Source organism: Pongo abelii, chromosome 3, assembly GCF_028885655.2.
Source record: "Pongo abelii isolate AG06213 chromosome 3, NHGRI_mPonAbe1-v2.0_pri, whole genome shotgun sequence".
Lineage (NCBI taxonomy): Eukaryota > Metazoa > Chordata > Mammalia > Primates > Hominidae > Pongo > Pongo abelii.
The window spans coordinates 1,908,783-1,924,286 of NC_071988.2; the positions used below are offsets into that span (position 1 = coordinate 1,908,783).

The window sequence follows — 15,504 nt, forward strand, 5'->3', positions numbered from 1 at the left end:
GATGAGGGGGAAGTTCTGGTGCCATTGATAGCCCTAAGTTTTTGTCTGACAGAACCAGATGGATAGAGGTGCCATTTACTGTCCAGATAGCATTCTTTCTGTATGCATTTACATTTCCTTCCATTTCAGGTTCGGAAACAAGAGAAAGCCCATTAAGAAATAAAAATTTGTGGACTTCCTTAGCTCAAGTAACAGTTTCTCAATGAACCCCACCTTGATACCCCTCCCCCCATTTAAAAGTGTACCCCCTCTGCAGGGCTGGGTGCAGTGGCTCAGGCCTGTAATCCCAGCACTTTGGGAGGCTGAGGCAAGCAGATCACTTGAGGCCAGGAGTTCAAGACCAGCCTGGCCAACATGGCGAAACCCTGTCTCTACTAAAAATACAAAAAATAGCTGGGCGTGGTGGTGCACACCTGTAACCCCAGCTACTCAGGAGGCTGAGGCAGGAGAATCACTTGAACCAGAAGGTGGAGGTTGCAGTGAGCCAAGATTACACCACTGCACTCCATCCTGGGTGACAGAGAAAGACTTTGTTTCCAAAAAAAAAAAGTGTACCTCCTCCACTCTCCTGATCCCACCTTGTTTGTTGTCCCCATCTGCTCTCCCAGCTGTAGTGGAAGCCCGATGAAAGCAGGGCTCTTGTGTCTTGTCCATGGCTGCGTTCCCAGAGTGAAGCAGCACGTGTGGGTGCTTAGCATGTGTGAGCTGAACGAGCTGCCTAGATGGCGATGAGGAGCGAGTGTGGCCCACATGGAGCTGCATGCAGGAGCTGCGTTGCTGCCTCTTGTTCTCTGTTCATGTTTTTCTACACAGTAGCCTAGGATAGAGGCTGGAACTGTCACGAGAGCATGGAGAAGCTTGTTTAACTTAAGACAACTTATTCTTCCTGAAGTGGGAGAGAAAAATGAGATTTCAGCAGAAGCAGCACTACCCACAATGAAAACTTACAAAATGAGACTACTGAGAAAGTTGCAGGTATAAAAATTAGATTTTTCTCCCCTTTTTTGTTGGGGAGGAGATGAGGTCTTGCTCTGTCACCCAGGCTGGAGTGCAGTGGCATGATCTTGGCTCACTGCAACCTCTGCCTCCTGGGTTCAAGCCATCTTCCCACCTCAGCCTCCCAAGTAGCTGGGACTATGGGTGAGTGCTACTGTGCCTGACTAATTTTTGTATTTCTTGTAGAGATGGGATTTTGCCATGTTGCCCAGGCTGGTCTCGAACTCCTGAGCTCAAGCGATCTGGCCCACCTTCGCCTCCCAAAGCACTGAGATTACAAGTGTGAGCCACCACAGGCCTCTTTTGTTCTTTTTTTTGAGACGGAGTTTCGTCTTGTCACCCAGGCTGGAGTGCGGTGGCCCAGTCTTGGCTCACTGCAACCTCCAGCTCCCTGGTTCAAGCGATTCTCCTGCCTCAGCCTCCCGAGTAGCTGGGATTACAGACATGTGCCACCACGCCTAGCTAATTTTTATATTTTTAGTAGAGATGGGGTTTCGCCATGTTGGCCAGGATGGTCTCGATCTCCTGACCTCGCAATCTGCCTGCCTCGGCCTCCCAAAGTGCTAGGATTACAGGCATGAGCCACCGCACCCAGCCTTGTTCTTTATCTGCAAATTGTATGCTTTATTTGTAGAAGACAAATTGGGATTATATATCGTGTTAACAGTTTATTGGGTTCTTTTCAGTTGAGTTCTGAAATCTGCAAGTGTGTCTTTAAAATTCAACTGCCTAGGCTGGGCACGGTGGCTCACGCCAGTAATCCCAGCACTTTGGGAGGCCGAGGCAGGTGGATCACCTGAGGTCAGGAGTTTGAGACCAGCCTGACCAACATGGAGAAACCCCATCTCTACTAAAAATACTAAAAATTAGCCAGGCGTGGTGGCGGCAACCTGTAATCTCAGCTACTCAGGAGGCTGAGGCAGGAGAATCGCTTGAACCCAGGAGGCGGAGGTTGCAGTGAGCCGAGATCATGCCATTGTACCCCAGCCTAGGTGACAAGAGCAAAACTGTTTCAAAAAATAAAAATAAAAAAATAAAATTCAACTGCCTGTAACTCCTTTGAAACAAATAGTGCTGCTTGTTTGTCCAGTATCTACCTTTTTACGCTGAATGCGTGTCTATTTTTTAATACCAGTATGTTCACAGCTGCTATAGGCATTTCAACAAATTAGTGGATTAAATCAGTAAAGGGCAGAAACAAGACATTGCCAGTGCCCTATCTCAGACCCCTGCTTATGGATCAGTGGAGCATTATTGAGGACTCTCTACTGATTCAGAAAAAATAATAACAGAATGAATTGTGGTCATTGCCTTCTCTTTTCTTTGGGAGAGGGGTCCCTGGTCATTCTTGTAAGTTGATAAAACTTCTGAGGTAAAGGAAGTCTGTGTCAGTGGCCTCTGTTTACATGTATTTTGATAGGACCTTGTCCTTGCTCTGCATTTCTGCCTCTGGGGAGTCTCAAGTGGCTGCTTGGGGCCACGCATCATGCTGGAGTGTGGAGGCATGCTCTGGGTCCTTGAGCCTAGCTGCTGTTCATGGCTGTGCCTTCTTGGTGGGTGCCCCTGTCTCAGGAGCTGTTACTGCCTCTCTTGGTACCCATGTACTGTTCCTCTTTGTTACCACCCAGAGGTCTCTGCACCAGTTCTGCAGAGCTGCCCTGATACAGGTAGTCCCTCACTGCTCTCTTCCCTCAGGACAAGTTCCAGGCGCAGGAATGATATAGAGAAACTGAGTTGTGTGAGTTCCAGCCTAGAGTTTATAAAAATTTTATTTCCAGAGATGTGCAATTTGACACATCATTATGGCAAAATTAGCTTAAGTATTTTTAATAATTCTGTAATCAGAAAATATATTTTATGAATAATTTGTATAATACAGAAAAGTGGAAGGAAACATGCAACTCTGCTCTCACCAACCAAAATGTTGAAGCATATTTTCTGCTTATCTTTTCCTTTACGAAACTAAAGCACGTCCATTGAAGACGTATGCTTTGTGAGTCTTGTAATCAAAGGTGACAGTCCCTGCTCTACTCCTCTTCAGAGTTCCATCAAGGCAACCTCTGCTTTTTCAGCTGTTTCCTTTTTTTCTTTTTTCTTTTTGAGACAGGATCTCACTCTGTGGCCAGGGCTGGAGTGTGGTGGTATGATCTCAGTTCCCTGCAACCTCCATCTCCTGGGCTCAGGCAATTCTCATGCCTCAGTCTCCTGAGTAGCTGGTATTACAGGTGTGCACCACTATGCCCAGCTAACTTTTGTATTTTTAGTAGAGACAGGGTTTCACTATGTTGGCCAGGCTGGTCTTGAACTCCTGGCCTCAAGTGATTCACTCATCTTGGCCTCTGAAAGTTCTGGGATTACAGGCTTGAGCCACTGTGCCTGGCCTTTCAGCTGTTTCTATTTATCTGTACTTTAAAAAGTAACTTGCGGCCGGGCGCGGTGGCTCATGCCTGTAATTCCAGCACTTTGGGAGGCCAAGGCGGGCAGATCACAAGGTCAGGAGATCGAGACCATCCTAGCCAACATGGTGAAACCATCTTCTAAAATACACACTCCCAAAAAATTAGCCAGGCATGGTGGCGTGCACCTGTAGTCCCAGCTACTCAGGAGTCTGGGGCAGGGGACTCGCTTGAACCCGGGGAGGCGGAGGTTGCAGTGAGCTGAGATCGCGCCACTGCACTTGAGCCTGGGGACAGAGCGATACTCCATCTCCATAAAAAAAAGTAACTTGCTTATTTTGCTAATTTTAGAACTTCCAGATTGATATATGTTCAGTTCTATCTGTGGAAGATGATGAAGATTTAGCTTTCTTACCTGCCCCCTCTTACCTCCCATGTTACCTCCCTACTTCTTCCCAACATTCCCAGTATTGTGGTGGTTTGATGATCTATTCCAGAACTTAGTGGTTGAAAAAACAACCTGTATTTGTTTATAGTTTTGTAAGTGGGACATGGTTTGCCAGGGTTAGCTTGTTCCTCCTGCTCCATGTGATGCCAGCTTGTTGGTACTGGCTGTCAACTGTGAGAGTTCAGTAGGGACTTTTGGCCATGGGCTTCATTCTTCCCAGTGTGGTCTATCCTATGAGGCTGCTTGGGCTTCCTTGCAGCGTGGTGGCTGGTTCCATGAGGGAGGAAGTGAGATCTGCCAGTCGTTTTAAAGGCTGTAGTGAGAACTGTCATCACTTTTGACATGTTCTTTTTTTTTACATCCCCCTTGCTCAGTTATAGCAAGTCCCCACTTTTGCCATGTTTTTTTTGGTAAAAACAGCTACAGGGCCAGGCTAGACTCAAGGGAGTGGGGAAACAGACCTTCATCTCTGGGTGGAGAGAGTGACAAAGAATTGTTGACCATCTTTATTTATATTTTATTGGCGAGGTCTTGCTCCCTTGCGCAGGCGAGAGTACAGTGGCACGATCATAGCTCACTGTAGCCTCCAACTCCTGGGCTCAAGCAGTCCTCCTACTTCAGGCTCCCAAAGTGCTGGCATTACAGGTGTGAGCGTGAGCCACTACACCTGGCTAATTTTTGTTGGCTGTCTTTAATCTATCACACTTTTATAGCAAGGTTTGGTTTAAATGAATATAAATGGTTATGTTGTTCAGCTAAATCATACACTGTGATGGATAATATTTACTTGTATGACTTTTTGTTTTCCTGGTGGTAAGTTTTTCTGTTGGCTTTATTTTCCATGTATCTGTTACTAATTCAGCCTAAAGTTTTTCAAATGAACTGTATAAAAAGCCTTTGGGATGGTCAGTTACACTAGATCTGTCAGTTCCTTTTTTTCTTTTTTTTCCTTCTGTGATGACCTGTCTCCCTAGAGCTGTCTTCCTGCTCCAGACTGGACTCCTCCCTGTTCTGCTGCACAGCTGTTCACATCATCTTCTGAGTTGGACCATCTGTTTTTTGGATCTCATGTCTTCCTTAGTTTACCTTCATGTTTGGTGATACGTGGTCTGATAATTATCTTAAAATATGTGTGAGGCAACGTTTATTAAGACTATATGGCTGGGTGCGGTGGCTCACGCCTGTAATCCCAGCACTTGGGGAGGCTGAGGTGGGTGGATCACCTGAGGTCAGGAGTTCGAGACCAGCCTGGCCAACATGGTGAAACCAGTCTCTACTAAAAATACAAAAATTAGCCAGGCCTGGTGTTGGGCGCCTGTAATCCTAGCTACTCAGGAGGCTGAAGCAGGGAGAATTGCCTGAACCCGGGAGGCGGAGGTTGCAGTGAGCTGAGATCAGGCCACTGCACTCCAGCCTGGGTGACAAAGCGAGATTGCCTCAAAAAAAAAAAAAAAAAAGTATATGCCAGAGAATCATCTGTGCATATCCTCAGCTGATAGCTTGGTTGGGTATATGTCATTTAGGTTGGTAATGATTTTTTCCTCAGAATTTTGAAGGCATTATTTTATTTTATTTTTTTATTTTTAAATTGTTTTTATTTTTTTTGAGACTGAGTCTCACTCTGTCATCCAGGCTGGAGTGCAGTGGCAATCTCGGCTCACTGCGGCCTCCACCTCCAGGGTTCAAGCGATTCTCCTGCCTCAGCCTCTGGAGTAGCTGGGATTACAGGTGTGAACCACTGCGCCTGGCTAATTTTTGTATTTTAAATAGAGATGGGGTTTCACCATGTTGGCAAGGCTGGTCTCAAACTCCTGGCCTCAAGTGATCCACCGGCCTTGGCCTCCCAAAGTACTGGGATTACAGGCGTGAGCCACCACGCCTGGCTGCTTTATTATTTTTGAGCTTCCCATGTATATTAGTATTTTTTTTTTTTTTTTTTTTGAGACAGAGTCTCACTCTGTTGGCCAGGGTGGAGTGCAGTGGCATGATCTCGGCTCACCTCAATCTCCACCTCCCGGGTTAAGTGATTCTCCTGCCTCAGTCTCCCGAATAGCTGGGATTACAGGCACCCGCTACCATGCCTGGCTAATTTTTGTATTTTTAGTAGAGACAAGGTTTCACCGTGTTGGCCAGGCTGGTCTGGAACTCCTGACCTCAGGTGATCCACCCGCTTCGGCCTCCCAAAGTGCTGGGATTACAGGCGTGAGCCACTGTGCCCAGTCGTATATTAGTATTTTTTGAGACAGGGTCTTCTTCTGCCACTCAGGCTGGAGTGCAGTGGTGTAATTATGGCTCACAGCCTCTACCTCTTGGGCTCAAGCGATCCTCCCACTTCAGCTTCCTGAGTAGCTGGGACTACAGGCATGCGCTTCCACACCCAGCTAACTTTTTGACTTTTTGTGGAGCTGGGGTTCTTGCTATGTTGCCCAAGCTGGTCTTGAACTCCTGGGCTCAAGCGATCCTCCTGCCTGGGCCAACCAGAGTGCTGGGATTATGGGTGTGAGGCACCACGCCTGGCCAAGATTTGACCCTTTTTTTTTTTTTTTGAGTCAGAGTTTTGCTCTTGTTTCCCAGGCCGGAGTGCAATGCCACCATCTTGGCTTACTGCAACCTCCGCCTCCTGAGTTCAAGCGATTCTTCTTCCTCAGCCTCCCAAGTAACCGGGATTACAGGCGTGTGCTACCATGCCTGGCTAATTTTGTATTTTTAGTAGGGAGAGTTTCATCATGTTGGTCAGGCTGGTCTCAAACTCCTGACTTCAGGTGATCCACCCGCCTTGACCTCCCAAAGTGCTGGGATTACAGGCGTGAGCCACTGCGCCAGCCGACCTTTTTTTTTAATTGAGATAAAATTCACATAGCATTTATTGTTTAAACCATTATAGAGTGTACAATTCAGTGGTGTTTTTGGCATGTTCAGTGTTGTGCAAAAGTCGCTGCTACCTAATTCCTAAACATTTCATCAGCTCAGTAAAAAACTGCACTGTTAAGCAGTCACTTTCTATCCTCTCCTCTCCAGCCCCTGGCAGCCATTCTACTTGTGTCTTTATGTATTTGCCTATTTTAGGCATTTTTCGTAAATGGAATCACATAGCATGTGGCCTTTGTATCTAGCTGCTTTCACTTAGCATCATGTTTATCTATGTTAGCATAAATCAGGACGTCATTTCTTTGTGTGGCTAAATATCCATCGCATGGATAGACCATTTTGTTCAACCGTTTATCAGTTGATAGACAGTTGGGTTGCTTTTTGCTATTACAAATAATGCTGCTGTGAACATTCTTGTACAAGGTTTTTTTTTTTTTTTTGAGATGGCGTCTCGCTCTGTTGCCCAGGCTGGGGTGCAGTGGCACTATCTCGGCTCACTGCAAGCTCTGCCTCCCGGGTTCACGCCATTCTCCTGCCTCAGCCTCCCGAGTAGCTGGGACTACAGGCACCCATCACCACGCCCGGCTAATTTTTTTTTTTTGTATTTTTAGTAGAGACAGGGTTTCACTGTGTTAGCCAGGATGGTCTCAATCTCCTGACCTCGTGATCCGCCCACCTTGGCCTCCTAAAGTGCTGGGATTACAGGCGTGAGCCACCACACCCGGCCTGTACAAGGTTTTTTATTGAGACGGAGTTTCACTTTCGTTGCCCAGGCTGGAGTACAATGGCATGATCTCGGCTCACTGCAACCTCCGCCTCCTGGGTTCCAGTGGTTCTACCTCAGCCTCCCAAGTAGCTAGGATTACAGGTGCCCACCACCACACTTGGCTAATTTTGTATTTTTAGTAGAGATGGGGTTTCACCATGTTGGCCAGGCTGGTCTCGAACTCCTGACCTCAGGTGATCACCTGCCTCAGCCTCCCAAAGTGCTGGGATTACAGGGGTAAGCCACCACGCCCGGCCTTTTTTTTCTTTTTTGAGACAAGTTCTCACTCTGTCACCCAGGCTGGAGTGCAGTGGCACGATCTCGGCTCACTGCAGTCTCCGCCTCACAGGCTGAAGCCATCTTCCCACCTCAGCTTCCCGAGTAGCTAAGACCACAGGCACATACCACTACGCCCAGCTAAGTTTTGTATTTTTTGTAGAGAGGATTTTGCCATGTTGCCCAGGCTGATCTCGAGTTCTTGGGCTCAAGCGATCCTTCTGCCTTGGCCTCCCATAGTACTGAGGTTACAGGTGTGAGCCACTGTGCTCCGCCTACGTGGAATTGTTTTATATGAGAACAGAGGTTCTACCATCATTCAGTGATAGCAGGGCTGAAATATATTTCAGGCAGACTAGTGTGATATATTAGAAAATGAGGGTATTTTAGGTATGTGTAAATCATATTTACAAACTTGGGTTTTCCATTTCAGTCTTTTCCGCCCCTGGAGGAATGGGTTGGAGCTTGGTCCGTCTCACGGTCTGGCTCTGGGGAATGTCCTGAAGATCTCACTGCTGTCCTAGTGTTGAGACCTCCTTCTGCTCAGTTGGATTCACGGAATTATCAGAGTGGCCTTTAGCTGACATCTAAGCCAGTGGGCAAGGTGGGAGCAGTGAGGCCTGCTGTGTCTGAAGTGTTAAAGCTCCCCAGAGGACCGGGCACGGTGGCTCATGCCTGTAATCCTAGCACTTTGGGAGGCTGAGGCAGGCGGTTCACAAGGTGAGGAGATCGAGACCATCCTGGCTAACACGGTGAAACCCCATCTCTATCAAAAATACAAAAATAAAAATTAGCCGGGAATGGTGGTGGGCGCCTGTAGTCCCAGCTACTCGGGAGGCTGAGGCAGGAGAATGGCGTGAACACGGGAGGCGGAGCTTGCCGTGAGCCAAGATCGCGCCACTGCACTCCAGCCTGGGCAACAGAGGGAGACTCCGTCTTTAAAAAAAACAAAAACAAAAACAAAAACCCAAAAACCTCACCAGAAGTGCACGCTAGGGCTTACCCAGCCCCAGTCCAGGAAGGAATAGTCTTCCTGCCTCCCCACTACCCTCTACGCTTTCTCTTTTCCTAGCATATCTACTCTTCCTAATTTCTGCCTCTCTCCTCTAGAATATTAGCACCTCAAGAATAAGGAAGGCATTTTGTTTGTTGCTCTCTTTCCAAGTGCTGGAGAACTTGGGTGGGACTCAGTGGTTCTTTATTTTTATTTTAATTTTAGAGATGGGTCTTGCCATCCATGTTGCCAAGTCTGGTCTCCAACTCCTGGGCTCAAGCGATCCTCCTGTCTCGGCCTCCCAAAGTGCTGGGATTATAGGTGTGAGCCCTCATACCCGGCCTGAGTGAGTGGGTTCTGAATGGTGACTGTTGTTGTCCATAGCCTTCCCCCTGCTTCTGAGAGTGGAGTCACTCCCCTCATGTTGGAGACCTCCCAAGGTCCATGTGGTCCTATAGGGGCTGTTCAGCCTCCCTAGCCCCTTAACGTGTCAGGTCATATTGTATATATTCCGTGAAATGTGAATAATTAGTTATATAATTCCTAAGCATTTATTTTAAAAAACAGCAATGTGATGCTTAACTCTTCCCACCTCTGTTCCTGTCCCCCTTAGAAAACCACTGATAACTGTTTTTTTTTTTTTGAGACGAAGTCTCGCCCTGTCTCCCAGGCTGGAGTGTAGTGGCCTGATCTCGGCTCACTGTAACCTCTTGCCTCTCGGGTTCGAGTGATTCTCCTGCCTCAGCCTCCTGAGTAGCTGGGATTATAGGCGTGCACCACCACGCCCGGCTAATTTTTTGTATCTTTAGTAGAGATGGGGTTTCACCATGTTGGCCAGAGTGGTCTCGAACTCCTGACCTTGTGATCCGCTCGCCTCAGCCTCCCAAAGTGCTGGGATTACAGGCGTGAGCCGCCGTGCCTGTCCTAGAACCACTGATAACTCTTAACTGGTAATTTTTATTTTAACCTCTGTATTTTTATTTTTCACCTGAGTGCTTAAATATTTTCATCCTTTTTATAGTGGTCATGTTGCATTTGTAATTTTAAGATATTTTAAGAAGAAAAATATTTATAAATGAGGAATTCTTAGGTTATTAGTCTTCTTCCTACAACAGCACATCTCTGGTACCAATCTGATTCCTCTAAGTCCGCCTCCCCAGGTTTGACATCTCTAACTCTAATCCCTTCCGTTCTTTGTCCTTGTGATTTTACACCTTTCTTTTGTGAAAGAGATATGCATATTAAACTCTCAAGCCGGGCTCGGTGACTTAAATGCCTCCAATCCCAGCACTTTGGGAGTCCGAGATGGGTAGATCACCTGAGGTCAGGAGTTCGAGACCAGCCTGGCCAACATAGTGAAACCTCGTCTCTACTAAAAATACACAAAAATTAGCCAGGTGTGGTAGTGCGTGCCTATAGTCTCAGCTATAGGGAGGCTATAGGCAGGCTAAGGCAGGGGAATCACTTGAACCCAGCGGCAGAGGTTGTGGTGAGCTGAGATTGTGCCACTGGCACAATTCCAGCCTGGGCGACAGAGACTCCGTTTCAATAAAAAAATAAATAAATAAATAAACTTCCAGTCTTTGCATATTGCAAGATGTATTTTGCCTCCTTTTTTTTTTGTTTTTTTGTTTTTTTGTTTTGAGACAAGGTCTTGCTCTGTCCCCCAGGCTGGAGTGCAGTGGTGCTTTCTTGGCTCTCTGCAATCTCTGCTGCTCAGGCTCAACCGATCGTCCTGCCACAGCCTCCCAAGTAGCTGGGATTATGGGCGTGCACCCAGCTAATTTTTGTATTTTTTTGCAGAGACAGGGTTTCGCCATGTTGCCCAGGCTGGTCTCGAACTTCTGAGCTCAAGCGATCTACCTGCCTCGTCCTCCCAAAGTGTTGGAATTGCAGGTGTGAGCCACTGCACCCGGCCCTTGCCTCATGTTTGAATGATAATTTACCTGGGCATAAAATTCTGGACACTTGTGGTGCCATTAGGTGGGCATTTATTTTCCCTTAATGCTTGCTTGATTGATTGACAGACAGTCTTGCTCTGTAGCCCACGCTGCAGTACAGCGGCATGCTTATAGGTTGCTGCAGCCTCGAATTCTTAGGCTCAAGTGATCCTCCTCCCTCAGCCTCTGAAGAAGGTAGGATTAGCTTCTAGGACTAGCTTCTAGGACTGTAGGTGTGCGCCACCGTACCTGGCTAAATTTAAAATTTTTTGTAGAGACGGCATCTTACTATGTTGGCCAGGCTGGTCTCAGACTCCTGACCTCGAGTGATCCTCCCACTTCAGCCTCCCAAAGTGGTGGGATTGCAGGTGTGAGCCACCACACCTGGTGAAGATTTTCTATTTGTCCTTCATGTTCTGTAATTTCAATACAATGTATCTAGATGATTTGTTTTCATTTATTTTGCTCAGAACATAGGGTGCTCTTTTAATCAGAATATCTAATTTTCCTTTCATCTCTGGAAAATGTTTCATCTCTTTGAAATTTGTTGGCTGGCCGAGGTGGCTCAACCTGTAATCCCACCACTTTGGGAGTCCAGGAGTTTGAGACCAGCCTGGGCAATGTGGTGAAACCCCGTCTCTACAAAAAATACAAAAATTAGCCAGTGTGGTGGTGCATGCCTGTATTCCCAGCTACTTGGGAAGCTGAGGTGGGAGCATTGCTTGGGCCCAGGAGTTCTAGGATGCAGTGAGCTGTGATGGCACCATTGTACTTTAGCCTAGGCAACAGAGCAAGACCCTGTCTCAATAAAAAAAAAAAATGAAAAGAAAAAGTTGTCTTTCCCTCATCCTCCCAAGCCTCTCCAACTAGAACTGCATAGGAATGTAAGCTCCTTGAAGTTAGAGGATATTTGGGGGTGTACGTAACATAAAATTTACCATTTTAACTATTTTAAAGCATTTAGTTCTATGGTCTTAAGTGCATTCACATTGTTGTACAACCATGACACTATCTCCAGAACTTTTTCATCTTCTCAAACTGAAACTCTGTCCCATAAGTCCCCATCCTCCTCTTCCTTCCCCCAGCTTCTGGCACTCACCATTCTGCTTCCTGTCTCTATGAATTCTGTTCTGGGGACCTCATGTACGTGGAAGTTTACAGTATTTATCTTTTTTGTGTCTGCCTTATTTCACTTAGCATAGTTTCTTCAAGATTCATCTATATTGTAGCAGATATCAGCATTTCCTTCCTTTTAAAGCTGAATACTACTCCACTGTGCAGATAGTCTACATTTTGGTTATGTATTCATCTGTTGATGGACCCCTGGGTTACGTCAACCTTTTGGCTACTGTAATAGTGCTCCTGTGAACATGGTTGTACAAATATTTTCTGGTTCCTGCTTTTAATTCTTTTGGGTAGACAGAGTGTTTTTCACCCTGTTTTGTTCAATGTTATAATCCCAACACCTAAAATCAGTGTCTTGCTCATAGTAGGCACTTTATATTTGAAAGAATGAAACATTCATGAATGTTATGTCTTAATTTATCTTACATGGTTTTCATCTCTTTATCAGCCCTTTTCCTTGCTGATTCACTCAGATTTATCTTCTAACCTATTATATTTTTAGCTGTGCCTGGTTTGCTATATTCAACTCAACTGAGTTTTTAATTTCAATACCAATACCTTTTTTTTCCGAGTCTGCAAATCATGAAAACAGTAATTTCCTGTTCTTCTGTAGAAGACCTTCCATACTGTCCCATGCCTGGCTCCTGGAGGATCTCTCACTGCTGGTGGGAGGCTGTGTTTACCTCAGGGGCATCTCTCAGTGGCTCTCCCGAGGAGAGGGGGGCTCCCCATGAGCAGTTCTCAGGTTGCCCTGCAGGCCCTACCAGTGTCACTCATTCTAGACCTGTTTTGACATACATTTTTTGGTCTCGGTATTTCGCCTTCTTAGGCAGAGGCTTGGAGTTCACATTTCTCAAGGGTGGCTCTGTTACCCCAGTGGCCTCTGGTGGGTGTTTGCTGAGGGCCCAGCCGTGGGCTGGCTGGTAAAGGGGCTCAGGTGATGATGACAGCACTGTGACCACAGACACTCACCTGATGATGAGGAAGTCCTCTGCCTGGTGGTGGCTTCTTTTCCTCCTCAATGTTTGAAAGTACCTGCAAGGTGGGTCCTCTGTCCTCAGGACATGGAGTGAGGATGAATGGTAGGGGCTCTTGGCCAGGGTCCCACAGTTTAGGAAGTGGCAGAGCTGGGATTCTAGTCCAGACAGCAGCTCCACACGTGGTGCTCCTAATCACTGTAGCCAGCTGCTCTCCACGACTCCTCTCCTTCGGGCTCTGTGCAGGAAGCCCAGTCAGGCCCAAGCCCCTGTCCTGCACCTCTGCTCTGTATTCCGGCTGCCAAGCCCCAGCTCTTAAACCCTGGGGTCCTGCCATGGGCAGCCTACACCCTATGAGGCTCAGACTGCTGTTCCCTTTTCATTTCTAGACCTGGAGATTTCTCTTTCTTGCTTTGCGTTAGGCAATGTAGCTAGACAAGGTCTTGCTGAGTCACGAGGCTGGCGTGCAATAGTGTGGTCACAGCTCACTGCAGTGTCAACCTCCTGAGTCCAAGCCATCCTCACACTTCAGCCTCCCGGGTAGCTGGGATTGTAGATGTGCACCAGTGTGCCTGGCTAATTTTATTTTTTGTAGAGACAGGGTCTCACTATGCTGCCCAGGCTCGTCTCAAACTGCTGGGTTCAAGCAATCCTCCCTCCTTGGCCTCCCAAAGTGCTAGCATTACAAGTAGTGAGCCACTGTGCCCGGCCTCCCTCCCTCCCTCCCTTCCTTCCTCTCTTCCTTGCCTAACTCTTTCATTCCTCTCCTTCCTTCCTTTCCTTCCTTCCCTTCTCTTTCCTTCTTTCTTTCTCTCTCTTTCTCTCTCTCTCTTCGTTTTTTGAGACAAGGTCTCACTTTGTCACCCGGGTGGGAGTGCGGTGGCACCATCTTAGCTCACTGCAGCCTCGACCTCCCAGGTTCAAGCAGTCCTCCTGCCTCTCCCCTCCGAAGTAGCTGGGACTACAGGTGCATGCCACCACTCCTGGCTAATTTTTGTATTAGAGACAGGGTTTCACTATGTTGACCAGACTGGTCTCGAACTCCTGAACTCAAGCAGTCTACCCGCCTCAGCCTCCGTAAGTGCTAGGGTTACAGGCGTGAGCCACCATGCCTGGCCTCTTTTTTTCTTTAAAACAGCATTTTAGCCATCTTCACCAGAAATTTTCCATAATGTATTAACATGGTGACAACATTAATAGAATTCCTGATGTTGGATTATCCTTATATTTTTGGATAAACCCTTTTTGGCCATGGTATCTTATCTTTTTTAATATAGTGATGGCTGGGTTTGATTGACTTCTATTTAGGGTAGTTTCAGTCAGTTCTTGACTGATCTTGTCTATAGCTTTTTTTTTTTTTTTAATACTTTTTTTTCCTGGTTTTGGTATAAGGATTATGCTAACTTTGCATAATATTTTGGGAAACTTTACATCATTTTCTATGTATGTTTCCATCATTTTTTTTTTGAGTTGGAGTCTCACTGTGTTGTCCAGGCTGGAGAGAAGTGGTGCGATCTCAACTCACGGCAACCTCCGCCTCCCACGTTCAAGCGATTCTCCTGCCTTCGCCTGCCTAGTAGCTGAGATCATAGGCGTGCGCCACCACGCCTGGCTAATTTTTGTATTTTTATTAGAGAACAGGGTTTTGCCATGTTGGCCAGGCTGGTCTCGAACTCCTGACCTCAGATGATCCTCCCTCCTCGGCCTCCCAAAGTGCTGGGATTACAGGCATGAGCCACCATGCCAGGCCTGTTTCCATCATCTTTGAATAACTTAATAAGAATAAATTATTTGTGATGAATAATAATACAACAGCTAAAAAGACTAAGCTATATTTGTACATATCATGATGGGAAAATAAAGATATGTTGACTGACCAAGTTGCAGAGCAAAGGTATGACAGTGTTTATAGCAATACAAACTGCATGCAACAGTTCTGTGTTAATGAATACACACTATAGCCTGGGAGGATGTATAGGAAGATCATGATGGAGATTGCCTCTGGGGGAGAGCAAATGGAATTTATACATTGGAAATAAGGTAGACTTCATCTTTTTGTGCTTTATGCATTCACTCCTCACCAGACTGGTGGGAGGCAGCACCTGGAGGTAGAGTGCTTATATTTGAGTGCTGCCCCTCTGCTTCCCAGCTGTACGACCTGGGTGTCACAGCCTCTGCACCTGTGGAGTGGAAGAGTCGTGCCTACCTTATAGTGTTGTGGGTGTGGAGGTGGATGGTCTGCCTAGGTGACCCTGGCTTCTTGGACCTGGCAACCCCATGAGGGCTGGCTCCCATTGCTCCTTTCCTTTCCTAGTTCTCAGGTTTGGAGACTGCCTTCAAACCAGAGTGCCACAGAGGAAGCACTAAATACACATTTGTAGTGGTTATTATTTGTAGTTCTTTTCTTTCATGTAAAAACTAGAAGCAGCTGGGCATAGTGGCTCATGCCTGTAATCCCAGCACTTTGGGAGGTTGAGGTGGGTGGGTCACAAGTTCAGGAGTTCAAGACCAGCCTGGCCAACATGGTGAAATCCCGTCTCTACTAAAAATACACACACACACAAAATTAGCGGGGCATGGTGGCACACACTTGTAATCCCAGCTACTCAGGAGGCTAAGGCAGGAGAATCGCTTGAACCTGGTGGAGGTTGCCCTGAGCTGAGATCTGGCCATTGCACTCCAGCCTGGGTGACAGTGAAACTCCTTCTCAAAACAACA

General features: G+C 46.8%; 1 protein-coding gene across 5 annotated transcripts in view; it reads left to right on the top strand.

The window, feature by feature from the left end:
• The window catches only part of NSD2 (nuclear receptor binding SET domain protein 2), a 111,313-nt gene that overhangs the window by 11,608 nt on the left and 84,201 nt on the right, over positions 1-15,504 (top strand). The window contains exon 1 of one of the 5 annotated variants that reach the window (XM_024246458.2): positions 9,584-9,694. The exons of the other annotated variants lie outside the window; for them this stretch is intronic. The gene's annotated coding sequence lies outside the window, so the exon portion shown is untranslated. Of the gene's footprint in view, positions 1-9,583; positions 9,695-15,504 lie in introns of those variants that run through there. 5 annotated transcript variants of the gene reach the window in all.